This window comes from Rhincodon typus, chromosome 9 (assembly GCF_021869965.1).
Source record: "Rhincodon typus isolate 14 chromosome 9, sRhiTyp1.1, whole genome shotgun sequence".
NCBI classification, from domain to species: Eukaryota; Metazoa; Chordata; class Chondrichthyes; order Orectolobiformes; family Rhincodontidae; genus Rhincodon; species Rhincodon typus.
The window spans coordinates 36,433,106-36,446,065 of record NC_063340.1 but is presented as its reverse complement, the minus strand read 5'-3'; the positions used below and the strand labels follow the sequence as shown (position 1 = coordinate 36,446,065).

General features: G+C 38.6%; 1 protein-coding gene across 2 annotated transcripts in view; it reads right to left on the bottom strand.

The window, feature by feature from the left end:
* Positions 1-12,960, bottom strand: part of si:ch211-130h14.4 — a 121,683-nt gene that overhangs the window by 7,224 nt on the left and 101,499 nt on the right. The window lies entirely within an intron of this gene.

Below are 12,960 nucleotides of genomic sequence, written 5' to 3'. Positions count from 1 at the left end.
GTCGGCTTTCCTGCTCCTCTGATGCTGCTTGGCCTGCTGTGTTCATCCAGCTCTATACCTTGTTATCTCAGATTCTCCAGCATCTGCAGTTCCTACTATCTCTGGGATTAATACACTTTTGTTTTTGTTTGTCATTGTAGATATAGTGGGCCAAAGGGCCTGTTTCTGTGTTATGACAATGACTCTCTTTGCAGTTTTAACAAGAACACTGAATAGCTATCAGGAGAAAGAACTTTAGACAATTATTCACTTCCCTGTCAGGTGAGTTGTGACAAACCTACTAACCCAACGTAAACGAAGTACCCAGCCTTGAGGTTCTTTCAACCACTCATTTAAATTGCTTCATCATTGTTGATAGAAACTGTATGGTTAAAAAAAACCAGAATGCATTAATTATCCAATGATAAAGATCATAATTTAAAAGACAGGTCACAGTCTGCACAGTTTAAATAGAAATTGAAGCATCCTCTCAGTTTTAGATGTGGCAATTAGTGGTACGTCTACCCTGGCTTCAACTTCCATTCCAAGCCATTAACAAAAGTCAAAGCAAAGATTCCATTAAAATATGAAAAACTGCTCAATTGTTAGAAGTGCCATCTTTCAGATGTATCATTGAATTGAATTTCCCTTGCTGTCTCAGGTGGACAGTCTCAAGTTTCCTAGCAAAGTGAATAATTAGGGCTGTAGAGAGGGCAGTAAACTAATTAGATTCAGGGCAGGTTTGGGAGAAGGGAAATGTAGGCCTACGAAGCAAGAGGATATGGCAGCATTACAGGGCAGCTATTTGGATATCGATACCCAAAGGGACAGGAAGGGACATACAGAGAGACAGTTATACAGACACAGTTATAAGGAGATCAAAACTGGGAACTAAACATTCAGGGGTATGTGGCTTTTTGAAAGTGCAAACAGAAAAGAAAGGATGGTGGGGTAGTAGTGTTAACATGGGACGAAATAGGCACGATAGCAAGAAATGATCTTGAACTGGAAGATGTAGAATCCATATGGGTGGAAGTAAAAACCCAAAGAAAAAGACAACACTGGTAGGAATAGTCTATAGGGCCCCTAACAGTAGCTATACAATGAGACAAAAAACAGATCAGGAAAATACTGAGGGCATGTAACCGAGGTAGTACCCTAACCATTGGTAACTTTAATCTTAATGTAAACAAGGATAGTCAGATCATCACAGGAAGCCAGGAGGGACAGTTTCCTAGACCAATGTGTGGTGAATCCAACCAGGGATCAGGCTATTTTGGATCTGTTGATGTTTAAATGAAGCAGGTTTCATATATGATCTCAGGATAAAAGATCCCCTCGGAAACCATGACCATAACATGGCAGAATTTAGTATTCAGTTCAAGAAGGTGATACAACTGTGCTGATCATAATTAGGGGCACTTACAAAGGAATGAGGGCAGAGTTGTTCTGAGGAAGGGTCACTGGACCCGAAACGTTAATCCTGTTTTTCTTTCACGGATGCTGCCAGACCTGCTCAGCTTTTCCAGCAACTTTGTTTATGTCCCTTAGGGAATGAGGCTGGGGAAATAATGATGGGGAGCCAAGAAATGGCAGAAGAATTGAATCAACACTGTGTGTCAACCTTCACTGTTGAAGACACTAACAGCATCCAAAAATTACCAAATATTCAAAGGGACAAAAGGAGGAGAGGAAATAAACACAATCATCTCTACAGAAAAAGTGCTAGAGTAATGGGGATAAAGATCAATAAATCCCCGAACCTGATGGGATGTGCCCTAGGATACTGAAGAGTAGCTACAGGGATTGTGGACCCACTGGCAGTAATTTTCCAAGAATCCTTAGATTCTGCTGTTGTCAGAGGATTAGAAAATTGCTAGAGTAACACTGTTATTAAAAAGGAAAAGAAACAAAAGAGAAAAAAAAATTAGGTAAAGGCCAGTCATCTTAACATTTGTCATTGGGGGACAAATGTTACAGTCTATAATAAAGGATGATGTGCAGGTGCCGGTGTTGGACTAGGGTCGACAAAGTCAAAAATCACATGACACCAGGTTATAGTCCAACATTTTTACTTGAAATCACAAGCTTTCAGAGCGTAGCCCCTTTGTCACCTCACCTGATAACGGGGTTACACTATTCCATAATTGAAAAGTGGTTGTGGATTAGGGAGAGTTTGACATCAGCAGGTGGTAAGTACAAGGAGTTTAGATTTTTCAACCTAGAGTGAGCAACTTTTATGTGAGAAGATCTATTACTTGAGAATATACGTCAATTAATATCAGCAAAGAAGTTTTAGAAATCTTTGAGGGAGAAAAAAAAATTGACAAATTCCAGGATCCAATGGCCCACACCATGCAGGTTTAAAGGAGATGCAAGATCCTATATCTCTACAGCTGTGATTTTCCAAAATTATTTAGATTCAGGAACAGTTCCATTACATTGGCAAATCTGACATTGCTTTTCAAGAAAGGAGGGAGAGAGAAAACAGAAATCTAACAAGTCAGAATCCTGATATCTGATGTTATTAAAATGCTGGAATCCATTTTTAAGAAAATCTTAACAATGCACTTAAAGTACAGCTTGATTAGACCACACAAGCATGGTTTTACAAAAGGGAAAACCTGTTTGACAAATTTACTAGCTTGAGGATGTAACTTGTAGGGTGAATAAAGGGGAACAGCATGTGTGCCATGTCTGGAATTCCAACAGGGATTTGCTAAGGTGCCATACAAAAGGTTAACAAACAAAATCAAAAGTTAGATAGAAAAAAAAGAGTAGCCATTCAGCCCATTGTATTGAATGGTGGTGAAGGCTCAATCTTGGCTGATTGAACAACTTCAAGTCTTTTACTCACTCCATCCTGATAATGCCACTGGTAATCAGAAATCTATAATCCCTACCTCAAACATACTCAAAGGCTGAACCTTCAAAGCCCTCAATGGTACAGAATTGCAAAAGTTCACAAATCTGAGTAGGGCATGACACATTGGCACAGTGGTCCAGGTAGGATACCTTTTGGAGGGTCAGTGCAGACTCAATGGACTGAATGGCCTCTATCTGCATTACAGGGATTCTATGAAAATAATCTTGGATCCCTATGTGGCATCCCCCTAACTGACATTTGTTCTATTATATTTTCTCAATCTACCTCAACTAATTTGTGCCTCATGCCTTCATAATTTCTCTTATTCAAAAGTAACACCCTTGATTCAGAATGAACTACATCACTTTCAACCATAATGTAAAATCCTATCATATTGTGATAACTCATTCCTAATAGTTAAGCTCTTCTACAACAAGATTGTTAATCAGCCCTTTTGCATTACTGATATTAGATGCAATAGCGTAAGCGAGAGAGAACATAGCAGGCTTAGAGTACCATAGAATCATTAACAATTAGCAAAACAGATATGAATTCTCAACTTTTATCTTTGAGATAAGAATTTTAAGCCAGATTTTGCTCTCTAAATAACAGTAAACCTAACAGCACAAATGATCTCTATCCATAATGATTCAACTTCAGGCAAGAGCAGATGCCGAGGTACAGGTGAAAAGTTGCTAGTTGTTTACATTTAAAAAAGGTGTGGAGAAACACAGATCTGGCACATCTGTGGAGAGACAGAGAAACAATGTTAACATTAAGTCCATTATGACTTTGCTTCTGTGTTCCAAAAGAAGAGTCATACTGGACTTCAAACAGTAACTGTTTCTTGCTGGACTTGCTGAGTTTCTCAGCATCTGCAGTTTTTTTTTGCTGTTAGCTAATTTCCATTGTTAGATGTGAGAAAGTCATCTTCCTCTATCTCACCCTTACAAATGCAACAAAAGGCTTAAAGTTTTTGTGTTTCCATAGTATAATTAAAGTAAACTCACCAAAGAAAGCTAAATCTTCTATTGCAGGCTTAGTAGTTGTTTAATGAAATGAAAAATATTCATTACTGTTGGTCCACTCCTCTAACAAATGAAATTTCACCATTGGTTTTATGTTTCTATCTCTGGAGCCAGAAAATACTTTTGAATTAAAAGCATTAAAAAAAAACTTTTCTTTATTTCTGTACCAGATTTGAAACTGAATTCCCCTATATATTATACGTTCTTGCTTCTCAGTTCTATTAATTTGACATTCCAATCTGATTTGTTGAGGAAACAACAGCTGCTTGACCCCTCACTCCCAGATCCCCTTGCAGCTTTATCAATTCACACCTTCAGCAGCTTGCCAAACACAAAATGTTAAAGCCTAAAATTAGTCTTAACTAGTGGAAGATGCCGTTACATGCTATTCTACAGTAAAATCTGGTCCAATGTCTGTGACAATGCAGCATTACTTCAATGCCAAAGTGAATTTTTGGTCAAGCTAGCAATTTAGAGCCAAGTATGCCACAGCACGTTATCTAAAAATAAAGCAGAAAGACTGAATTGAGAATTTAGAAGACTATAATAAGTTGCACCTTCATGTTGCAAAATGTGCTAAGGTGCCTTACAAAAATGTTATCAAACTTATGTGTTACCAAGGCACTTATGGAGATATTAAGATGAGCGATAAAAATGCATGAAGAGGTAGATTTTAAGTGCATCTTAAAAAGGAGGAGAGTGCAGAGGTTTAGTGAATACAAAGTGCAGTTTAGGGCACAGATAGCTGATTGGCCATTAATGCAGCAATTCAAAACTTCAGGGATGTGCAAGAGGCCAGATTTGGAGAGATGTGGGACTAGATAAGAGTTAGAGAGATAGGGAGGGGCAAAGGCTTGAAGAAATTGAAAACAACGATTAGAATTTTAAATCAAGGCACAAACTGTACTTAAGCAAATTTACTAACATTCCTGTATTGATCCAAAACACTATAAGCCAGGAATTGTCTAATATACTCTTTCCTGGCTTTTCTTCCTTCATTCCCTACAATACTCAATTGCCACATTTGGCTTGCTCTCAGCTTTACTAGCTCATCATGCCCAGCCTCACTGAACTACACTGGCTCGGAATACCCAATGACAATACAGAACGATTGCTTTTGTCTTTAAAATGCCTTTGTGGCCTTGCAGCAGCCAACCCTACCTAACTTCTAGGATGATACGTTCCTGACTCCAGCCTCTTGTGTAACTGCATTTCATTTTGCTCGATCATTGGTGTTTGTATTGCATCATCTCAATTTTACTATTTCAACTTCCTTCCATAAATCCTTTCTTAACCGTCGTGAGGTTCTCTGGTTTTGTTAACAATTGTAAATCTCTTCTGAAACACAATGCTTCCAAATTTTTGCTTGTGTGTCACCTCTGTATTTTTGCAAAAACATACGTGAGGCAACGATAATTGTCCTAGACAGTTTATGGACAACCAAAGTAGAACACAAACAAAAGTGTTCAATGCTTATTATTTAAGCTTATAAAATTCTAGAGTGTTTTTTCCAGTAACAAGATTAATTTAATTTTAAACAGAAAAAAATAAATGCAAATACTTTATATTTGTGACATACTTGTGTATCAGCGTATTGTAGAGCCAGAACGAAAGATCTGAGGTTTTCACTGCAATTGAGAAACACTTTCTGCTTTTTTTTTAAGAAAAGCTACATTAAGATTGTAGTAATACCATCTGAGGTAGATATGCTGTAACAACTGTTAGCATTCTTTTTTAATCTCAAGAACCAGTTTCATAGGAAGATGAAAAGGAAAACTCTCTTTTCATGGAGTTTAGTTAGTGTCCTTTGTGCACTCCAGCACAACTGCCAAGGCCTTACTACCTGAGCAAATAAGAGGTACTAATTACACCACCTGGACAAACTAAAACCACTCCCTTCGATCCAGTCGAGATGTTGATACAAGCTATTCACAACTGCATCATTCTAACTTGAATTTTCAAACAGGAAAAAAGGGATAGTAGTAGTAGTATGTGTGACAGAAACAATGCTGAAGGGTAGGTTTTTTAATCTGGAAACAGATTAATGGTGGGGTTCCCCAGGTGTCGCAACTAGGATCATAGCTTATCTTAATATTGCAAATGGAATTTTGTTCTTCATTGCTAAAGGGATTGAAATAAAAAGCAGGGAGGTTATGTTGCAGCTGTACAAGGTGCTGGTGAGGCCACACCTGGAGTACTGTGTGCAGTTTTGGTCTCCTTACTCGAGAAAGGATGTACTGGCACTGGAGGGGGTGCAAAGGAGGTTCACTAGGTTGATTCCGGAGTTGAGGGGGTTAGCTTATGAGGAGAGACTGAGTAGATTGGGATTATATTCATTGGAATTCAGAAGATTGAGGGGGTATCTTATAGAAACATATAAAATTATGAAGGGAATAGATAAGATAGAAGTAGAGAGGATGTTTCCACTGGCAGGTGAAGCTAGGACAAGAGGGCATAGCCTCAAGATTAGAGGGAGCAGATTTAGGACTGAACTGAGAAGGAATTTCTTCACCCAGAGGGGTGTTAATCTATGGAGTTCCTTGCCCAGTGAAGTAGTTGACGCTACTTCAGTAAATGCTTTTAAAAAAAAAGGTAGATTTTTTTTTGAACAATAAAGGAATTAAGGGATACGGTGAGAACGCGGGTAAGTGGATCTGAGTCCATGAAAGGATCAGCCATGATCTTATTGAATGGCGGAGCAGGCTCGAAGGGCCAGACGGCCTACTCCTGCTCCTAGTTCTTATGTTCTTATGTTCTTAATATATACTATTGATTTGGACTTCAGATGAGATCTGGGTTGTTAAAGCGAGAATTCAAAAGTGAAAAAGAGTTGTGATGAGCCTTTATTAAACATAGGTTTGGACTCAAATGGAGCATTGTGTTTGATTCGAGGCACTGCACTTTAGGAAGGACATGATGGCGTTAGCAACCAGGCAGAAAAGGCTTATGAAAACAATTCCAAGAATAAAGGACTTAAGTTTAATGACTGGAGAAGCTGGGATTATTCTCCTTTAACAAAGTTAGGGGCGATTTCAAAACAGCATTAAAAATCATGTGGGACTGAGAGAACAGAAAGAAACCATTTCATTTGGCAAAAGGAACAGGAACCAGAGGCACCAATTAACATTGATTTTTAAAAGAGCCAATAGCAACATGCAGAAACACGCCCGATAGTGTACAGAAGACTTTCAGTTGCGGCTCTCAAAAGGAAGTTGGAAAAGCACCTAGAGGACTTTAAGGTGGCCAAGTTTGACTTGCTGAGTTGCTCTCATGGGGTGCCGTAACAAAAAAAAAATGAAGCCTGAATTGCAATCAATTATTCTATGTTCCTGTCACCTCATATCCACCTTCACAAAAGGAAGTGCTTCTTTTCCTGTTTGGCTAAAGCGCGTCTACTTGTGTGTTACGGACCAGACCAAACCCCCTCAAATCATGTTAAGATAGTCTAGAATCTAACTTTTTCTTATTTTTGAAGAAAGTGTAAAGGTGTTGAGTTCCAGATCCAATTCCATTGCTCAAACTACCAGGCTTGAAACAAAACAGACTTTATTCATACACTATTATTAAAAATACAGAAAATAAAAGAAAACAATTATCACATTATCAAATAGAATAAAACTCAAACTTGTGTAAAAACAATGATATTTGACCATGTCAAACCAGCATTTCTTCAATTTCACTCACTCAAGTACGAAACCATTCCCAATTTCAAAACAACGTATACTGCACAAATAAATTCAATCACTTTAGACTAGATATGCTGCAAAGAAAAACGCTCGCGATCCTAACTGGATACTACTTTCAGATAAAGTTACTTTTTAGTTAAACTGGTAGATTACAGATTATAGCTTGTTGGGGCAGCCCATGGCCAAAGGTGGAACAAGATGGCTGCCTCTGGATTTTTAGTTGGCATATGGCAGACAGGATTTCTAGCTGCAGTAACAGAATTAGCTTGCTGAGTTCAGAATTAATGTGAGATTGTAAGTTAGAATAGTGGCAGCTTTGAGAATATGACAAACCCAAGGTAATAGGGTCCAGGCAGAACAAAGAATCTTACAAATTAATATACAGGGAGTTCTGTACAAATCCACAGCTGCAGATGTCTGTAAGGGGCAGTCTGATAAGAGATATCTGGGAACAGGCAGCCTGAAGCTTGTAGTTTAACAAGAATTATATGAAAAGTATGATCCCATAATAACAGACAAAAGGAAAGGTAAAAGGAGAACAAGATTATAACTTGTAAAACCTGATAAGTTCAGATAAGCTTATTGAACAGTGAAAGTAATTGAGTTTCACACTTAGAATCCCTAAGTGTGGAAACAGGCCATTTGGCCCAAAAAGTCCATACCGTCCCTCCGAAGAGCATCCCACCCAGACCCATCCCCTATCCCTGCATTTCCCATGTCTAACCCACCTAACCTAAACATCCCTGAACACTATGGGCAATTTAGCATGGCAAATCCACTTACCCGGCACATCTTTGGACTGTGGGAGGAAACCGGAGCACCCAGAGGAAACCCACACAGACACGAGGAGAATGTGCAAACTCCACACAGACAGTCACCCAAGGCTGGAATCGAACCCAGGTCCCTGGTGCTGTGAGGCAGCAATGCTAACCACTGAGCCTCCGTGCTGCCCCTAAGCTAGTTTCAACTCTCCTGTAGTGTATTAATGGGACTGAATGTTCTTGAGTGTACCCATCCAGATTTGAACATTAGCATGCTGTGATCCCCAGAGTCAAAGAACTATCCCCTAAGTCACCTCTGTGTTGCACCTCTTATGAATGGAATTTGAATAAATGTTACCTTAAGTAAAAGATAGTGTGGAAATATTTAGAGTCGGATCAGTAATTTTAATCTTAGAAACAATCTTCTGTTAAAACACACTTACAGACAGCAGGTGAAGAGAAGGAGTTATCGTTGCAGTTGCAAAATAGAGGGGCAGCGTTCACCTGATTTTTCAAGGTGAAGTTGGGAGCAGTTTCCGTCACACCTTTCAAAGTCAGGTGCAACAGAAACTACTCACAAACTTATTGGCTAAGGAATTCTAACGTTAGGTGTAACTTTATAACTTTACACATAACTAACTTTATGTTATGAATTATATAGCAATTAGTAGGAATTAGCATCTTGTTGCATTTCCTGTGATTAGGATAAGTGGGAAACATAAGACGAGCAACAGAATTTGATAAGGATAGCAAGGAAGACAATGAATAACAGAATTCAAAACAGTCCTTAGAGATAAGCAAGTTTGGCAAATATCTCAGATAGAGTATAACTGTTAACACTAGAATGTAAATTAATGAGATACGTTGTAAGATTCCCAAGGACTGACGACAATGTTGTCTAGTAAACATCTAGGGAACCTAGGATTGTCCATTATTGATCAGGTGTTTTATAGGCTTGGATGTATAGATTAGGGGGATGGAACAGTGACATTAAAATTGCATGTAATTATTGTAACACAAAATGCATAAAAATACTGTATTCAGATAGGAAAGCCAGAGTGTCACAGACCTTTCCTCCGATCTAAGCCATACTTAAGAGGGCAACTGGGCCCCACGTGAAAGCCAGATTCAGACTCGTCTCTGGCCTCATCCACCTGTGTGGTAAAACTCTGAATAAAGTTCGCTTGTACTGCTGAAAACAGAACTGTACACTCCTCTTTGACAGCTCACCCCAACACAACTGAAACAAAAACAAAACGGAGAAATCCAGCAGTTTCGGTGGCATCCGTTTCTCTCTCCACAGGTGCTGCCAGACCTGGATGATTTTTCCAGCAATTTGGTTTTATTTTATTCCAGCATCTACGGGATTTTGCTTTTAATTTGGCACTATGACTCATCCTGTTCGAGCACTGTCGACGAACATGTAGGCCATATGTGGCAGGTGGGGTTTCTAAATATAGTAATATTTGTAGAGCAGGGATATTCTTCCAGCCAACATTTATCCTTCAAACGACAATTAAAGTTAGATAACCTGACACTTATATAATTGCACACAACAAAATGCCATATTGTGAGAACTGGTTGTTGTGTTTCCCACACTGAAGAAAAGCAACAGTGACAAGGAAAAGAAGCTGAGGGAGTGGGTCGGGCATGTACTGTGAGAGGGAGGGTTGCATGTAAGAACATATGGCTGTACTTTTAAACATACTAGTTGAACATATCTAACGATGGAAAATGGATTTTGATTTTGAGTTTTTAATAGGATGTTTCAGTGGTTGATTGGGATTTGTACAATCTAGCTGTGACGTGTCTTTTACTCATACAGAATGAACTACTTTCATCTTTAAAGCATTTTAGTAACAAATCTTTACTGACATTGACTTTTCCCTCAATTTCACCGTACAGGCCTTGTTTGGCAGTTTTCTATTTATGTCAGGATAGGGCACGATACAAGCGAGAAACTGTTCCTTTTGGTGCGATGATCAAAAATCAGAAGATGGCAATTTAAAGAGACTGGCATAAAAAGCGGTGTGAGGTCTGGAACTGAAACGTACTGGTTCAGAGTGTGAAGGAAGTAAATTCAACTGCAACTTTGAAAGGGAATTATATAATTATCTGAACAGGAAAATACTGCAGGACTAAAAGGAAAAGATGGAAAGTGGTGCTAGGTGAATACTGCTCGAAGGGAGCCAGCACACACACATCACGGGTCAAATAGCGTGTTCCTACATTGTAACCATTCATGACGCCATAATGTTCTGTGACATTAATATGTCAATGAGGGTGCTCAAATGAATCTGGTCTGCTGTGCGAGATAATTTTAAAAACAGCTGAACAATCTGTTCTTCACAGCTGTATCAGATTCGAAACGTTAACCGTTTCTCTCTCCATAGACCCAATTTTCTCCAGCATTTTTATTTTCAAGGATTAAACAGCTAGCTGTACTTTTCATTGAAATGAACAGTACTGTTGTACTCACATAGATATATTAACTCAATTATCAGATACCTCTTCTGTGGAGGCAGAAACAGTTAACATTTCAAATGCGATATGACTCTGAAGAACAGATTGTTCAGCTTATTCAGCTGTTTTTAAAATGATCTCACAGCAAACCAGGTTCATTTGAGCTCCCTCATGCATGCAAGTTTGAGGGAGGCAATTTAAGATTAGACAGTCAGTTAAAATGGTCCACGGGTTGTCCACAAAATAGTTAAACAATGCAATGAAATATTTTCTTCTGCAATCAAGTAGCTTATGAAAATGTCATATACTCCTTCCAAATAAAAATCTATGATATTCCTACCATACCAACAATGCAAACACATACATACAGAATGACTGGAGACACTAGGACAGTACGATGAAGATTCATTTCCTGAGTTTGAATGTTTAAAATTAAATTGTTACATCATGACATGTAAGCTTAAGTATTTACAAGTCACTAGAATGCATGTCTTCAAAACATACAACTGTCTCTAAATTTACATAAATAGCTTGGGTTCAAACTGCAACACTAAGTTCAATTTACGGACAGTTTTAAAGTAGAATTGTTAGGTACAGATCAGGAGTAACGATCTTATAATATGGTCAAGTGAGCAGAAAAATAGCAGATGAAATTTAACAGACCAGTACACAGTAATGAACACAAGAGGCCAGTACGTCATGCAGGTTCCAATAATGATGCAGAACTAGCAAACAAAGACGTGAATACTGACTCTGGAGAAACAAAAGCAAAACAGGCTGAACTCCAGAAATTTGTAGTAAAAGCCAGAAAATGCTAGGTAGAACCTGTGGAATGTTAACAGAATGATGATTTTTATCTTAAGTCCTGAACTGGACTTAATTGTCTTTAAGAGTTGATTCAATGTCTGATTGATGCAAAGCAGAAATAAGAATACATAACTGTTTAAACTATGTAATGTAATATGCAATGTTAAAGGAGATAGTGAGTAAACCTTATAGTAGTCTTATTAGATGCCAACTTGAAAACTGCAGCCAATTTTAGTTGCCAAGAACGAGAGACATTGAAAATCCTGAGACAAAACTGTTTTCTGTCATGAGTACCAGTGCAGTGCCAAGTAATTATCAAAAATTTGTAGAAGTCATAGATTGATTGCCACAAGAGGTCAGCATGGTGGCACAATGGCTTGACAGGGTAAATGCTGAAAGGATGTCCTATGAGGGGAAACAACCTAATACCAGAGGACATAGCCTCAGAATAAATGGATACAATTAACAAACGAGACGAGAAGGACTTTCTTCTCTCAGATGGCTGAGTGTCTTTGGAACTCTTTGCCACAGACAGCTGTGGGGGGTAGAGCCCTTGTTATATTTAAGGCTGAAGGATAGATTTTTGATCAGTAGGGGAATCAATGATTACAGAGAAAAGAGAGGAAACTGGACAGGAGGAATGTCAGGTCGGCCATGATCCTACTGAAGGGTGAAACGGGCACGATGGGCCGAATGGCCTATTCCTGTCCCTATTTCTTATAGTTTTAACATTTTCAAAACAGTTCAATAATAAGCTTCTAATTAAGTAACGCAAAAATACATAATTGAAGATGAAAAGACAATCAGCAAAATTTGTGGGTATATCTAAGTTAGATATTTTGCAAGCTAGGACTGTAGATTATATGGTTTTGCACCCCATCTTGCAAGAAAGCATGAAGGGTAAAATTGAAAGTACAGTTATTTAGCTGTTAATAACGTGTGCTTCCTTGCAACCAACTCAACAGCAGAAGTCTCAAAGCAGATCACTCGCTTCCTTCCACAATTCACAGCTTATTGAGCAAACTAGACAGGGTTTTAAAGGGGAAAGGAATGGATTTCATAAAGCTACTGGACATAAGAAACAGTATAGTTAAACCAAGAGCTAACAAGGTGTAGAGTTGGATGAACACTGCAGGCCAAGTAGCATCAGAGGAGCTGGAAAGCTTTCCTGCTCCTCTGATGCTGCTGGGCCTGCTGTGTTCTTCCAGCTCTACACCTTGTTATCTCAGATTCTCCAGCATCTGCAGTTCCTACTATCTCTGAAACATAGTTAAACCAATTCTTCTTTACTCCATTTTGAGAATTGGTCAAGGACAGTGCGTTTGAGTAAATGATGTCTGCTGAAACATGAAGCATAAAACTCTCCACAT